At 40.0% G+C, this 14,765-nt stretch overlaps 1 long non-coding RNA gene across 1 annotated transcript in view; it reads left to right on the forward strand.

The window, feature by feature from the left end:
* Positions 1–4,279, forward strand: part of LOC120742499 — a 4,586-nt gene extending 307 nt beyond the window's left edge. The window contains exons 1-3 of the long non-coding RNA XR_005697881.1: positions 1–652; positions 1,008–2,390; positions 2,512–4,279. The exon at positions 1–652 is cut by the window's left edge and continues 307 nt beyond it. This is a non-coding gene — a long non-coding RNA (uncharacterized LOC120742499). The remainder of the gene's footprint in view (positions 653–1,007; positions 2,391–2,511) is intronic.
* Positions 4,280–14,765: the final 10,486 nt, after the last annotated feature.

Below are 14,765 nucleotides of genomic sequence, written 5' to 3' on the forward strand. Positions count from 1 at the left end.
ATGTGCAAGTTTCATTTTATATATGCAAGTTTCATTTTATATATTTAAGTTTCATGCTATATCTGCAAACATTGCCACTTTTTGTTTCCCGCCCGCCATCGTGATGCCTTTAAAAGCTTCACACTGTCGTATTAATTGACCGAGAGGTTCAATATAGGGCAAAAAGGAAGGAAGGGAGAGATCGGGCAGCCCTCTCCAGGATGAAAGAATCCGAAAGATCCCCATTTATCTTTATGCAGGCCCTTGTCTTGTTGTACAGAGACTTTATTAAAATTATAAAATTGGGCTTGAAACCAAATTTTTCCAGTGCTTTGTAAAGAAATCACCATCTAACTGAGTCGAAAGCCTTCTCAGCATCTAATCCCACAACCATAGCCTTGATTTTGTCCTTAGCTGTTTGTTCTAGTGCATGTAGTGATCTTCTTATATTCTCAAAGGTTTGTCTTTGCTGAATAAAACCAGTTTGGTCTTTGCTTACCTTTAATGTAGGCAGTGCCAAAGAGACTTGTAAAACCAAAGAAACCAAGTCTCCAAAGCCTGAAAGTGAGCAGTCATTCAAACCAAAGATCTGAAGCAACGGCACCATGAAGCTATCCACCTACCTCCTCTGCCATCCACCAAAAATGTCGGTGACCAACAGGTATTAGATGAGGTATGATTTTAGAAAAGCTTGCCATTACAAAATTGTGTGCTCCAGGCCTTGTCTTTTGTCGCAAGCATTGCATACACAGTGCAAAAAGTACTCTAGTCTTAAGTTATTTAAAGTAACTAGTGTGTCATACTTTGAAAAAAAAAGGCTGCTAGAAAGAATTTGAGGAATTTGTAACCAGATCTTTGAAATTTTGTGATCATGGTAGCATATTTTACAATAAAAAACAATATAGTGCTGTAGTGCATCAGTAAACAATATATATAGTCTACAGTGATAAGGTAGTTCCAAGTATGTCTAAAGCAAATTTCTGTCATAATTGCCACTATAACTGGAACCTTCTCCCTTCCTTTCTCAGCCCTTAAAGGATGTGATGTCAACCCCTCCTCTCCCCAGATGGCTGTTTCCCATACAGCGGGACCCTACCTTCAAATGTCAACTTCACGAGTACATCAGTACTGACCTCGACAGTCAAGCTGTGATTTTGCAGTGTGATGATGATGATGATGATGATGCAGTATTTCTAACTGTGAAGCAATGGGAAAATATCCAGTGCAAGCTGCTATGCATCCCCTTCTTTGCACGCTACAGACTATGGAAACCCCTCGATGTCTGGCACAAAAATGTTTGTGCCAAAAAGATAACTTTGGCCATGGAGTCACTATAAAAAAATTGTGTTTTGTATTTCTATTTTCAGATGCATTGAAAAATTGTCAGATTTTTGGATATGATTGAACTATTCTGGTTATGTTGAATTTTAATTTGAAATTAACATGGGATTTTATTTGTATATTTGTATGTTTTTATATGTGTCTGGAAGGCATATATAAATAGGCAATAAATATGAAAACGCACCCTCTTTGAAAGTCAACCTAAAAAATGACGTCTACCTGCAAAGTATCAAGCAAAGCATCCGGGTGGTTTTACTGCATTGTTTTCCTTAGATGCCTGACAGCTTTGAATTGCCCTGATGTATTTTTCTCCTTCAAAAACCATTCCAGATTGTATTTGCTGCTGCGAACGTGTACTCACACATGTTTGAGCACTTTCTGAGAATCTATAAGGAGAATGAAAGTTTGGATTTGGATGCAGTGCTTATTAACTTATTACTTATTCCATTGAAATTTACATTTTTTGTCATTATTGTTTTGTTTTTTGTTGTTTTTTTCCTACATTTTACTGTGGATTGTTTTTAGAAATTTGGAAAGTTTTTGACCATAAAATGTGATTTAAGGTCATCAGTCACACGCTCACCCAACTCGCTAAGAGGAAAGCTGAGGCCATAATCACTGAAGTTCGTGAGGCCAAAGTTGAAGGACAGATCAGTCCCTCTACTACAGCTCAGCAGGCTGACTTTCTCACATTTCTGGATGAGATTGAGGAGACGGTGAGATGTTCCTGTTTAACAATTAAATGTGATAAACCAACAAAACACAGCAGCTTGTTTTCTTTTTCCTCAGCTTTCTTTTTCTGGTTTACTCAACTCCATATTTCCATTTCTCGTTTTGCTAACAAAGAGCTGAAATCAGTATGCAAAATGTACGATCTGATCAACGTGCACTCAGTCCCCACACCACCAGAAATTCTTGCCATGCTTAAACTCTGTGATGACTCGTTAAATGATATCATGTGAAAGGAAGCGGAAGAATGGGATGCTACTATGAAAAGGTTTTGCAGCTCCCTGAAGAAGGATACAAAGGAACTCAAACAGGAGAACATGGAAATCCGGTTTAAATTGCAGGTATGAGAAGATGATTGTTTTATTTTTAATTTTGTTGTTCTATTTCTATTTAGTAATTTTAACTAAAGCATAATTAAACTATATTTGGTATAATTAAAAGCTCGTGCATTTTAATGTGCAGGATCCACAAATTCTAGACATCAGTGCTGATTCATCACAAGTGCATCTGCTGTTGGGGGAGATCCAGATTTCCATAGAAAAGCCACAGGCCAAAGCTTCCTCCTGCACATCCTACCAGAAGAAATTCAAAGTACTCTAATTCTTTCAATGTAAACATATTTCATAGAAACTAGATCAAGCCATAAAAGTTTCGATGTGTGCTAAAAAAGTGATACAAAAGAGAACTGCAATTCGATTTGCATGCCATTTGGTGAAATAAATATTTGATCCCCTACACCCAGCCAAACTACTGGTTTCTATTGATTGACTGTGTGCACTAAGATTGCAATCAATCACAGATACTCCTAATCTCAACTCGTAATGTGCATAAAGCCCACCAGTCCACAGAATCAATGTCTTCCATTTAAACCTCTCCACCACCACTGCAGCTATGAAGGGAGATCAGCGAAAAGACTGTAGACCTGCACAAGACTGGAAGAAGCTTGGTGAGAAGATGGAAGAAATATTAAATGACCATGTGTGGAGCTCCATGAGAGCTCTTGCCTCATGGAGTGATGATAATCATGAGAAAGCTATTATCCCAAAACTACATGGGAGGAGTTTACTAATGATCTGAAGGCAGATGGGACTACCGTCACCAAGAACAGCACTGGTAACACACTACACCATAACAGATTGAAATCTTGCACGTCCCCCTGATCAAGAAGGTCTTAAGCATGTCTCTGAACATCTAAATAATTCAGATAAGACCTGGAAGAAATTGTTGTGGTCAGATAAAAGCAACATCAAGCACGGGCATTAACTCAACCTGCCATGTTTGAAGGAAGTGAAATTCTGAGTATGACACAAAGAACACCAACCCCAGGTAGAAACATTAAGCTTTGGGCTGTTTTTCTGTAAAGACAGGATGACATCACCACATTGAGATGCCAAGGACAGGGGCATTTACACAAAATCTCTGGAATCTCTTTCCCTCAGCCATAACACTGAACAACACTGTGGATGGATCATCCACCATGACAATGACCCAAAACATACCGCCAAGGCAACAATGGAGTGGCTAAATAGGAAGCACATTAAGGCTACTGAGTGGCCTATCCAGCCTCCAGACCTTAATCCCAATAGAAACTCTATGGAAGGACCTGAAACTTTTAGTTCTCATACAACAGTCAAGAAACCTCTAAATCTCTAGAGGATTAGAGAGTTTCTGTAAAGAGAAGTGAGCCAAAATCTCTCCTGTGTGCAAACCTGTTGACCAATTACAAGAAAAAAAATTTCATGGATTTTTGGATGATATTCTGTCTCTCTCCATTAAAATGAAACTACCATGAAAACAAGAGACTGTTCATCTCTTTGTAAGTGAGCCAATTTACAAATTCAAAAGGGAATTAAATTATTATTTCCTCCACTGTATAGCAAGTATATCTGTACTATAAACTAAATGAAAATGTACTTTTCATTTTACCCATCGCTAGAGCACACTTCAACAACTGGACATGGAGCAGTTTAGTGCACAAGTCAACAAATGCAGCAAGTATTTCAACCAGCTTGAGAAGGGCCTGCCACGTAACAATATAGTTCCCTGTCTGAAGAACAAGGTGAACGTGATGATGCACAGAGTGGGTAGAAAAAAGTGTTATGAAATATCTGATATTTTTTGTGGCATAGATAATGTTGTCAGCAGTCTCTTTTTAAAATGATACCATATTACAATATGGGCTGAAAGTAATTCATTATTTTTGTGACTGCTCAAGTGGTATTTATGTGTTCTTTCTTTAGCTGCCTGTGATCGCTGATCTTCATTACCCATGTCTGAAACCAAAACATTGGAAGACCTTGGAGTCTTTGGTGGGGACTTGCCTCAATGTGGATAAACTTACCATAGCTGGTTTAGAGGAACTCAGTTTTTCATACAGCAAAGAGGATAAGGGTACTACTGACTGAGCACACAACAGATCCTAACACCTAATAAAAGTTACAGATTGATTAGAGGTCCAAAATCATATTTATCGGCTCATCATTAAATTGCAACTAGAGTTATTAAAATGCAAACTCCTTAGGAAAAAAACGAAAATATGAGTCAAAGTCACTCCAATGTTACTTGATTTCAGAGAAATCAAAGATAATCTATTTGTGTAAAAGGAAAGACACAGTTAGCTACATGTGCTTAAGCATCAGTGTGACATCAGATCAGATTTGCTGGGTGTAGGTGTTGGGCGTGGCTCGACACGCCAGGGTGCGAGGGCCCTCTCAACTCTGCTTGCAGCTTTAATTGTGTTTGTAACTCAGCTGTAATGCTGTAACTTCTAATATCTTGCCCATATGTTTCCAAACATATGGGCAAAGATCCAGCTGAATTTTCACCTCTTTAACACCTCTTACACCTTTGCACTTAAATCTTTGCAAAGACAGATTTTATGACCAACCACTGAGACTTCAGTACTAAACAAACAGGTAGTACAAGACAGTATTACCAAGAAAGCACTTTTTCCTTCGTCTGTAATCGAATATTGAATTTTAATTTGATTTGCTGTACATCAGGTGCCGGCACCAAGTGCTGAAAATTACGCTGCTTTCAATTTAACATTTTCATCTGGGTAATTTATGTGGATGCTTGTGGCGTGCATGTCTGTGCATGTGTGCAGCCTAATTTGTTGCCTTGCTTGTATGACTGAATCCGCTCTGATGTGGAGGAGGAAGGACAAAGCTTGGGGGATAAGCTTCCCTTCTTCTCTGCTCCCCCCTCCCCCAGTTCTCTGTTTCTCTCAGCAGTGATGAGGTTTACAGTGGAGTTACAGTCAGCCCGTACGCAGCAGTGTTGATTGCGGTGGACAGGCCCAGTAAACATCGCCTGCGTGATGCTGAGTCAAGTAAATTGTCACTGTGGGTGAGGAGCCAGGGCTTCACTCAAGCCGCACTTGTTGACAACCTCTATCTCTTTGCCCTCGAAGGCCGGCTGTGTAATTTAGGCTGGCAGGGCAGGGCATCAATTAAGTTAGGCTGGCTGCAGAACACAGAGTGAGGGACAGAAGGGTAAGGATCGTTTGGGCGTGTTTGCTGGGAGTGTGTGCAGCAGAAGAATAGGGAAGTTGTGCAAGGTCGAAGGTGTGGTTGACATTTTTGGCGTGCATTCACAACCCATTAGGATCTGGTCTCACACCCAGCAAACGGTCAAGAATCGTGGTTTTTGAGATCAGTGCTAATAAAGTTGATAGGTTCTTATTTATTGTGGTCAATACTAAAACAGTGCTAACATGCAATTTAAAACATTTGTTGTTCCTGCTGTCTGTACTGCAAGTGGAGTGCACAACTTGATCTGCAACTAAGCAGTCTGCAAATTGAAGGATCACCACTTGATTTGAGCATTAAATTCAGTCAATTGTGCTGTCACTAAAATTGCATTCATTCTGTTTTATTTTTTTCAGGAAATGATGGAGAGGAGAAACAACTTTTGGTGCGTGTGAGCGTTTTTCTGTTTTCATTTTATTTAAGGAAATTAAAAAATGTAAGCCAGACCTTAAATCCTGATCTTGCAAAGCACTCGATCCAAACACAAATAAACCTTGGCAATAACTTCTCTAATTCTCTGGATTATTGACACTGATTGTCAGCTTTACTGGCATAACAGGACTTGCAGCAGGCGCAGTCTTGTTAACCACACACCCTTCCAATGTCAGTCCAGACAGCCTCCACCTGCATGACCGCTCCACCGAGTCCACACGCAGCATCCCTGTAGGACACACTATTTTGCTAAAGGGTGTGTGAATTATGTTTGTAAAAAGCAAACAGGGTGTAGGAAAGGCTTGGCTGGTGTCAAAGAGGTGAAGAGTACTGCACGTTCTGCTATTGTTACAGTTCATCGTGGGTACACGAGGTGTGTTGGCAGGTTTGTGATCATGTGATGGGAGGAGCAGGCTTAAGAAGTGTTCCTCTAACCTGTTATTAGTCCAGGACGGTTATTATTGCACTTACGACCGCAAAATAACACCGTATTCAAACTCCTTTTAGCCACACTCCAAGATGGAATAATAGCTGTTTTTATATAGAACACATCTGATGACAGCAATGTGATGTTGGTCCTTGTAAGCAGTGAAATAGACGTGCAAATTTGCTGGCCTAAAAATTTGTGTATAAGAACAGCTGATGTTTAAAAGTGAGCAAAGCAGCTGTCGTCTGTAATTGAAACAGTAACGCAACACAGACTTTGACAAATACAACAACAGGGACTCATCACAGCTACAACTGTATATTTCCAACACAGCTCAAAACCAAACTCAGACTATACGGTCATTTATTTTTATTCATGCTAGTACTATGAATGAATGAAATTCCCAGGAAATGGTGTATTGCCATTTGTGTTCCCCAGAGGATGAACCCTAATGACTTTGGCACCATCCTAGCTTTAACACTTCTGCCTAGACAGATTGATTTTTTTATTTTATTTTTTTTTTATTGCCTTTCTAACCTTCCATTTTATACATTTTGGCTATTCTAAAGTATCAAAACACTTGCAGGACTTCTGACTGACAAGTCATAAGTTTTACAGTCAGATCCCGCTTATACTGTCTAAGGTTCTAACTAGCAAATATTAGCATGCTAATGCTACAATTTATAGATAGCAAACCAACTGCATGTTGATTCACAACAGTGTTAGCATTTTGGCCAATGCAATGTTGGTTTTCTGGTGCAAGAACAGATCATATGCAGAAGAGCTGAAGCCTTGGTTAGCGAGCTGTATTCATAAATATATTTATGTGTCTTCAGAGACTCAGACGACTGCAAATTAGTGCTATGTAAGCAAAAACGACATTTTCAAACCAAATCTAGACAACCACATCTTATTTACTATACACCAGCCCATATTATCTATTATTTATTAAATCATTTCATTAAAAAACACAAAATGCAACAAATAGTGTGATACAAATAATGTAGCAAGGTAAGGCTTAATAGACAGCAGCTAGCTACAGCTGCTGGTGTTTATCACTCAGGCTGTCATCCTTTAGTAAAAACCAAACAAGTGCTTAAAAAATCCCCTTATATTTTTATTGTAGGGGAAATTATCTACAGAGGCTAAATCAACTTTTGGTTTTTAAAACACACAAGTTACAAAGTTGAAGTTGGGTATTTTAATGTGGTGGTTTATGGGGACTTTAAAGGAGAAGGAGGAAGAGGAGGGAAGGTGTTTGGCACTTTTGCAATGGCTTTTTTTTTTCAGGTTGCCACTGGGGTAAAGATCACACCTGCTAAAGCCACGGAACATTTTCATCGTAATAGTGAGAATATCAACATCTGTCTATGTCTGCGAGCTCACAGAGCTGGAGGTCCACAACTGCACCCAGTATGTTTTAGTGTGTGCTAATACTAGTGCTAGACACAGATTTTAAGAACCCACTAACCCACTATCCGTTTCTGCTGGTTTCGGTGGAGTGCAAGTTGCTGTCTCATCCTTCAAGTGCATTGTGAACTTGCAAACAATGGAACCAGGTCTCACGTTGCCCAGGAGGAGCTGCGCACCTGATCCCCTCCAGGGGATTGGCCCTAATCACAGGGACACATGGAGGGACTCTCCCTGTGAGGAGGCACTTGTTGCCAGTCCACTATGACTCACTCACGCTGGCCATGTGCTGCCTGTTCGTGTGTGCGTGTGTATGTGTGTGTGAGGGAGAGGGTGAGGCTTGGAAACAGAAAGCGAGACTGAGAGAGGGACTTTTCAGAAACACAAGAAGGGAGCAAATCAAAAATTAATAGCACAGGCAGAGCAAAAGCAAGCAGAGCACACCTGTTTTACAGATACAGTGCAGGACTGTGAAGGGTCTCTGGTACCACACCACTGCTGATGCCTCCTCCTCCTCCTCGGACTCTAGCTTGACATTTACAGTGGGGCAAACTTGAAAAGAACAGAGTGGGGTTGCAGTCCCTGCAGTTGTAATGAGTCATGTTAACATTCAAGTGTGGAGGTCATTTTAGAGGCTGTTGCATAACATGAGTGAAAATTAGCTGCTTTTAAGCGGCACCAGCATAACAATCACTCAATCACCTGAGAGCTGAGCTGACAAGCTGTGTATTTTGGAGAAATGTGTTATTTCAAGAGTGGCTTATCAAAGCAGACACATTTTAATGGTTCAACAGCCAGAGTTTATTCCCATGCAAGTGTTTTGAAATTTACACTCCCTACCGTGCTCCTGAGGCGAGTCTATTATTGAGTGGCTGCCTTTACCAAAGACATAAATCTGTGGTTAAAGACCGAGGGAGGAGACAGCTGATAAAGCAGGGAGGGATATAAATCTCTATTTTTTCCTTCTCTCTCTCTCCTCCAGTTTTACATGTCCTGGCAGCACGTACCTATATGGGTGACCTCATGTCTAGAGAGGGGCTTTTCTAATCAAACTCTGCACACCCTCTGTTATATCCGAGGCCTGTCCATCTGTGTTCCGCGGTTTTGTTGTTTTCCTCTCCATGTAGCACCTGGAAAAGCTGCAGGGGAAATCAAGTGCTGCCAACACATTCCAACACATTCCTGCTCTAAATGCCTGGGCACAGCCGCAAATTGCTGGCATTCTCCGATTTAAAGGTGCAGCAGTTTTCTTTGTCTCGCCACACACCATACAACGTGTTCTCATGTAGGCATGGGTGTTCACAATTTATCAGTAACTTAATGGCTAATGTATGACATGGAAGTGTATCCCAAATGTTAGGCCCTTATAATCGCCTTCACTTTATGATTTACAACACACGTGACACTTCCAGTTGTAATTTTACATTTTTTTCCTTATGTACAAGGTCTTGAATAATCAGACCCTATATTATCTTAGATGTGGCATATCACATCAATAAAGAGGAAAACTAGAATGGGAGATAAAGCCTTCTGCTTTCAGGCCACAATTCTGTACAACCAGCTTCCAGTTTGAATTTGGGAGACAGACATCCTCTCTGCTCTTAAGTTTAGGCTTAAAACTTATCTTTTGGATAAAGCTTGTAGTTGGGGCGTGACCATGAACCCTCACTTGGTTGCAATGCAATAGACCGAGGCTGCTGGGGGGTTTCCCATGTTGCACAGAGTTTTTCTTCTTCACTCACCTTTTTCACTCTCTGTGTTTATACACCACTCTTCAATTAATCATTAGTTATCAATACTCTCTGGCTTTCTTCAACAGTGTGTCTTTTGTCCTGCCTCCCTTCAGTTACCCCAGACTAGTCACAGCAGATGGCTGACCCCTTCCTGAGCCTGGTTCTATCGGAGGTTTCTTCCTGTTAAAAGGGAGTTTTTCCTTCCCATTGTTGCCAAGCGCTTATTCATCTGATTTTGGGGGTTTTCTCCCTAATGTTTTCTCCTAATATATAAGAATTTCTCCTTACATTTTAAGCACCTTGACACAAGTAAAATTGAATGTAAGTGAATTAAATGAAATGCAGCTTTTCCACAAATATTTGAATTACAATCTCAGTATAGTACACCCTTTTCTTTATTTTACATGATGAGTTTTTTAATCTCAGCTGTCAAAAAACTGTCAAAAATTGTTTTGTCTTGGATATTCCTTAGCATTTCTGAACATAACAAAACCATCAGAAAGATGTCCATTATTTCAGCTGGACATGGGGTTTACCGTCAATGAGTCATCGGCACTAAGCCTGTAAGGACTACTCTGGGGGATTAATTAAAGAACTGTTGCTGGGGTTGTTGTTGTTGGGGTGTTTTTTTTGTTGGGGGGGGGGGGGGGGGGGGGGGGTTACAGAAGGTTGATAGAAAGGTATTTGTACTCCTTATGGGTGTGCATATACACTCAGGGGCCACTTTGTTCAACTACTCATTAGCATAAATGTGTAATCATCCAATCACTTTCCAGCAACGCAATGTGGCATCCTCTAAACAATCTGCTGAAGTTCAAAGTGAGCATCTGAATGGGAAAGAAATGTCATTTAAGTGACTTTGAAAATGGCGCGGCTGTTGTTCTCTAGGTGGTTTGATCTGAGTATTTCAAAATAACTGCTGATCTGCTGGGATTTTCCCACACAACCATCTCCAGGGTTTATAGAGAATGGTCTGAAAAAGAGAAAATATCCTCTGAGCAACTGGTCTCTGGGTGAAAATGCGTTATTGGTGCCAGAGATCAGAGGAGAATGGCCAGATAGGAAGGCAACAGTAACTTAAACAACCCTCATTAAAACCAGTCCATGCAGAAGCATCTCTAAAACCACAATACATCAAGCCTTGAAACACATGGGCTACAGCAGCAGAAGACCACATCTGATGCCACTCTTGTCAGCTAAGAAAAAGGAAACTGAGACTATGATTTGCACAGTTGCAGTAAAATTGAACAATGGAAGGTTGCAAAAATGTTGTCTGGTCTGATGAGTCTCAATTATCTCAAACTGGTTTGAGATAATTGATAATTAAACTCGATCCAGTAGAGCGACTTTGAGATTTGATGAAACAGGAGATTCACATCATGGATATGCAGCCAAAACTCAGCACCAGCTATGTTATGCCACGTGTTAATATGGACCAAAATCTCTGAGGAATAGTTGCATTAATGAGACAAAACAGTATTTCTTCACATGACAAAAATATATTTTTACTACTATAGCAATTCCTGTTCTAAGACTTAACTGTAACAACTTATTATTTGCAGGTGATAAACTATTTGACCATATTTTTTGTTATGACAGAGATGTGCCATATATTTCATTATGATGTATATTTTTGTTCCTGTTTTTTTAATTGTTGATTGTCGATTGGCTGATTAGACTCCTCAGCGGGTTGTTTACTACTAGCAGGGTCCTGGTGTTGATTTGTTGGGGGTCACACCCACAAATGTCTCAGACATGCATCTGTTTCTGTTGCTATGCAACAACAAATTTCCTATACACAATGTAATTATGTTCTGCTGCTGATTTGGTGATAAATGTGCTATTGTAAAGAACTGCTGTACAGAGTAGGTTTAGGGGCTCTAGAAATGCGTATTTTGTTAACCTGAATATTAATATATTTTTTTCTCATATTTGCATTTTAACTATTTAATATCAAGATAAACTTTTCCACACACATTGTCCACTCTGTGTTTTGAGCACTGGCGCTTGATTTGCAGTGCTAAATTAAGTTGGACATGTTGTCAGTTGAATTTGGAAAATAACCTTCTCATGCAAACTCTCCCCACACACACACACACACGTATACATCATTCTGAACGAAACAGGCAAAAGATCAAACCATCAAACAATAAGCAATAACTGACAGCGGAAATATGAAACAACTGTTGTTTCGATCTGCAATTCATAAGAAATTGAGATAACTGTCTTAGCAACGTCGTAAATTGTTTAATCATTGCACTTTAAGACTTTTTTTCTTTTTCTTTTTTTTAAAAGAGGAACTATCCTCTTTTTTTTTTTCCAAACAACAAAACCACAAACTTCAAAAAAAGAAATAATTACTCAATCTTAGCTGCTGGTCCTCCCACCTCCACCCTCCCAGTTCCCCCCAGAGGGAAGCAAGTGCGTCAGTGGAGGGTTGGAAAAGAAGAGAAGTAAAGCCTTTTGACTTTCAGGAAGGAAACACATCTGGGGAATAAGGAAAGAGAGAACGGGTGAAAAGAGGAATTAGCATGGAGGAAGAGCAGCTGGCCAAAAATAGTCAGCCTCTGTTTGAGCCTTGCTTTGCCAGAGCCCCTACCACACCTCCTGCCACTTAAGCATTAGTCAGCCCTGAACGAGCCTTCGGTGGGTGACTAACTTCTCCACTGAACCCCCCTCAAGTCATGGACTGCACTTCCTCCCAGGTGTCTTAATCCAGCCCAGGGTTGCTCAACTTGAGACCCCCAGTCCTGTCTTTTTTGTCCTCTCTTCATCTTCCTTTGAAGTAAAAACACAAGTGCTCTTATAGGACTCAACTGAAGGGTGTGTGGGACTGGAGATACAGATCACTGTGGGCGGCCGGGGAATAAGGTAAACAGTGATGTAAACCAGTGACATGATGCTTTACAAAATACATAAACAAAACAAAACCATGAAAAACTGAGATAACAGGAGTTAATATGATTGAGATTTAAGTTATTTTAAGAGAAGCCAGGGGAAGGGAATGAGTAAACATGTGCATTCCTATGGGCAGAAACCCATCTATAAAAACAGGAACTCTGGTCAAGCAAATATGGTAAAGCCAGATGTAAGGCGGTGTTGTGACCAGACTGGTTTTGGATGGGAAGGACCGGATGTTTGACAGACATTTCATCTCGTTGCAGGTGTTCAAGTAGCACGGTGGACTTATTACACAGTAACTCACTAGGTTTGCCAAAGCAAACAGGAAGCAGTGGCAGAGTTTCACTGTGATTGGTCACTTAAGTTTGATTTGTGACAATGACTAAGAATGCAGGAAGGAGACGGAAAGGGACTGGGTGAATTTCAGAGTACCAAGGAGAGGGTGTACGTGAGTGACAGCATGGTAATGATACCAGAAGGAGACTTCACCTGCTTATGAACGACTAGAAACAATCATGACATTCCCACTCTTTAGCAAAACAAAAACAGAGGAATATCTGTACACGCTCCCAAAGGCTGGATCAAAAGTCAACAGGCTATATATAAAGAATTGAGCTACCATTATCCTGCTATTTTAAAATATGTGTGTTCATTACTTAGAAAGCATGTCTTATTGGATACATTTTGTATTAGAGCAGTCATGCAGCGTGGATTGTAGGCTGTGGCGTTGCCAGTTGGGCAACAAGCTGTTCTCTATGGCTATTTGTCAACTAGAGCCATCCAGTGGTGCTTTGAGGTAATCTGAATAGTACAAAAAAAATAAATCAGCGGGGCTTTCAGCAGAGACGCTGGACAGCCACTGCTGGAATTTTTTTAATGAAATGCAGCAGCTAACAATGAATAAATAAGCTGTTGCTAGTAAAATATGCCAACATATTGCTAATTAGTGCACCAGATAACTTCCCATTACAGGTAAACTTGTTTACAAGTGGATACAAGTACTACAGTTTCAGCATTACATCCTAAGACAAAGTCAACAACACGTGGCCTTGTCTGACCCTGTAAAAGTTGACTTTAGACATCTGAAATTAACCAGGAGCTTCTTTGTACAATAATAGTAGTAGTACATTTATGTGGTTGCCAATGTGGATGGACCCACATGTTTCATTTGGCACATAGGATGCCCTTCCTCCCCCTCCCGTTTATCTGGGCTCAGGGCCAGCACTAGGAGTATATTAGCTTTTCTTGAATTGGGATCTTTCATATGTAAGACCAGTGTGTTAACAACAATAGAAGTAGTAGGAGATGTAGTGCTTTTGCATCAGCCTCAGTCCTTGGATGGAGTCCTGCCACCCATCCTCACTTCTCAACAAACTCTTTGCCTTGGCTTTTAGAAGCTGCTTGCCAACAGCAGTAGCCATAACTGGGATGCACTGGTTGGATCACAAGTTAAACTAGTTGAGAGTAAAGCACTGAGACTCTGGGGTTTATGTATTAGACAAAAGAACATGGTTATGTTGATTATATGGGACAACTAATTTATTTGTATAGTTAAATAGTGGTGCCTGAAATTACAGTCGTGCTAGCATGTGAATGCCAAGCAAAGGATAAAGAGCCATCATGGAAAGGCTCTGAAGACATTGTGGCCATCTATGGCCCTAAATTTGCAAATTTGAGATCCCTTCTATAGCAGTTTGATGGGATCCAACACAGTTTTCCATGTGCAAGCAATTGAAAACAATTGGTTGATGGAATTTCTTAAATTAAAAGCTCCAGAAGGACAAACACATTTTGGTGCTTGTAAATAAAATAATACAAATAATATGCATAAATCTCAAAATGCAAAATGCATTCTTGCCTTTAAATGCTTGTGAATCTCAGTCCAAGTAGTAAAGGGGTGATCTCTTTCTATTTTTAAAATGTTAAGATACACACTAATATCAGAAAGAAGGGGGAAAGCGCTCATTTAGAAAAATAGGAGTGTGGTTATATAGAAAACAGAAAACAGTGTAAAAAATCAATGAAGTAAAATTTAAATGGAGAGCATAATAAGTAAATTCTTGCAAATTAAGTAAGTTTGAGGGTACTGAAATATTTTTTGACACAGTTGGAAATTATGAGTCTTAACATCACTAGTACACTAGTTACTTAAAAAAAATTCTAATATATTTTCTGTATCATGTCTATCTAGCTACCTTGACCTGAACCCTACTTTAAAAGCTAATTCGTCAGCTCACTAGCATCCCCCGGCTGAATAAAGGGTAAATAAATTACACTCGGAGA

Source organism: Simochromis diagramma, unplaced genomic scaffold (genome assembly GCF_900408965.1).
Source record: "Simochromis diagramma unplaced genomic scaffold, fSimDia1.1 OVJJ01000150.1, whole genome shotgun sequence".
In the NCBI taxonomy this organism is placed as follows: Eukaryota; Metazoa; Chordata; class Actinopteri; order Cichliformes; family Cichlidae; genus Simochromis; species Simochromis diagramma.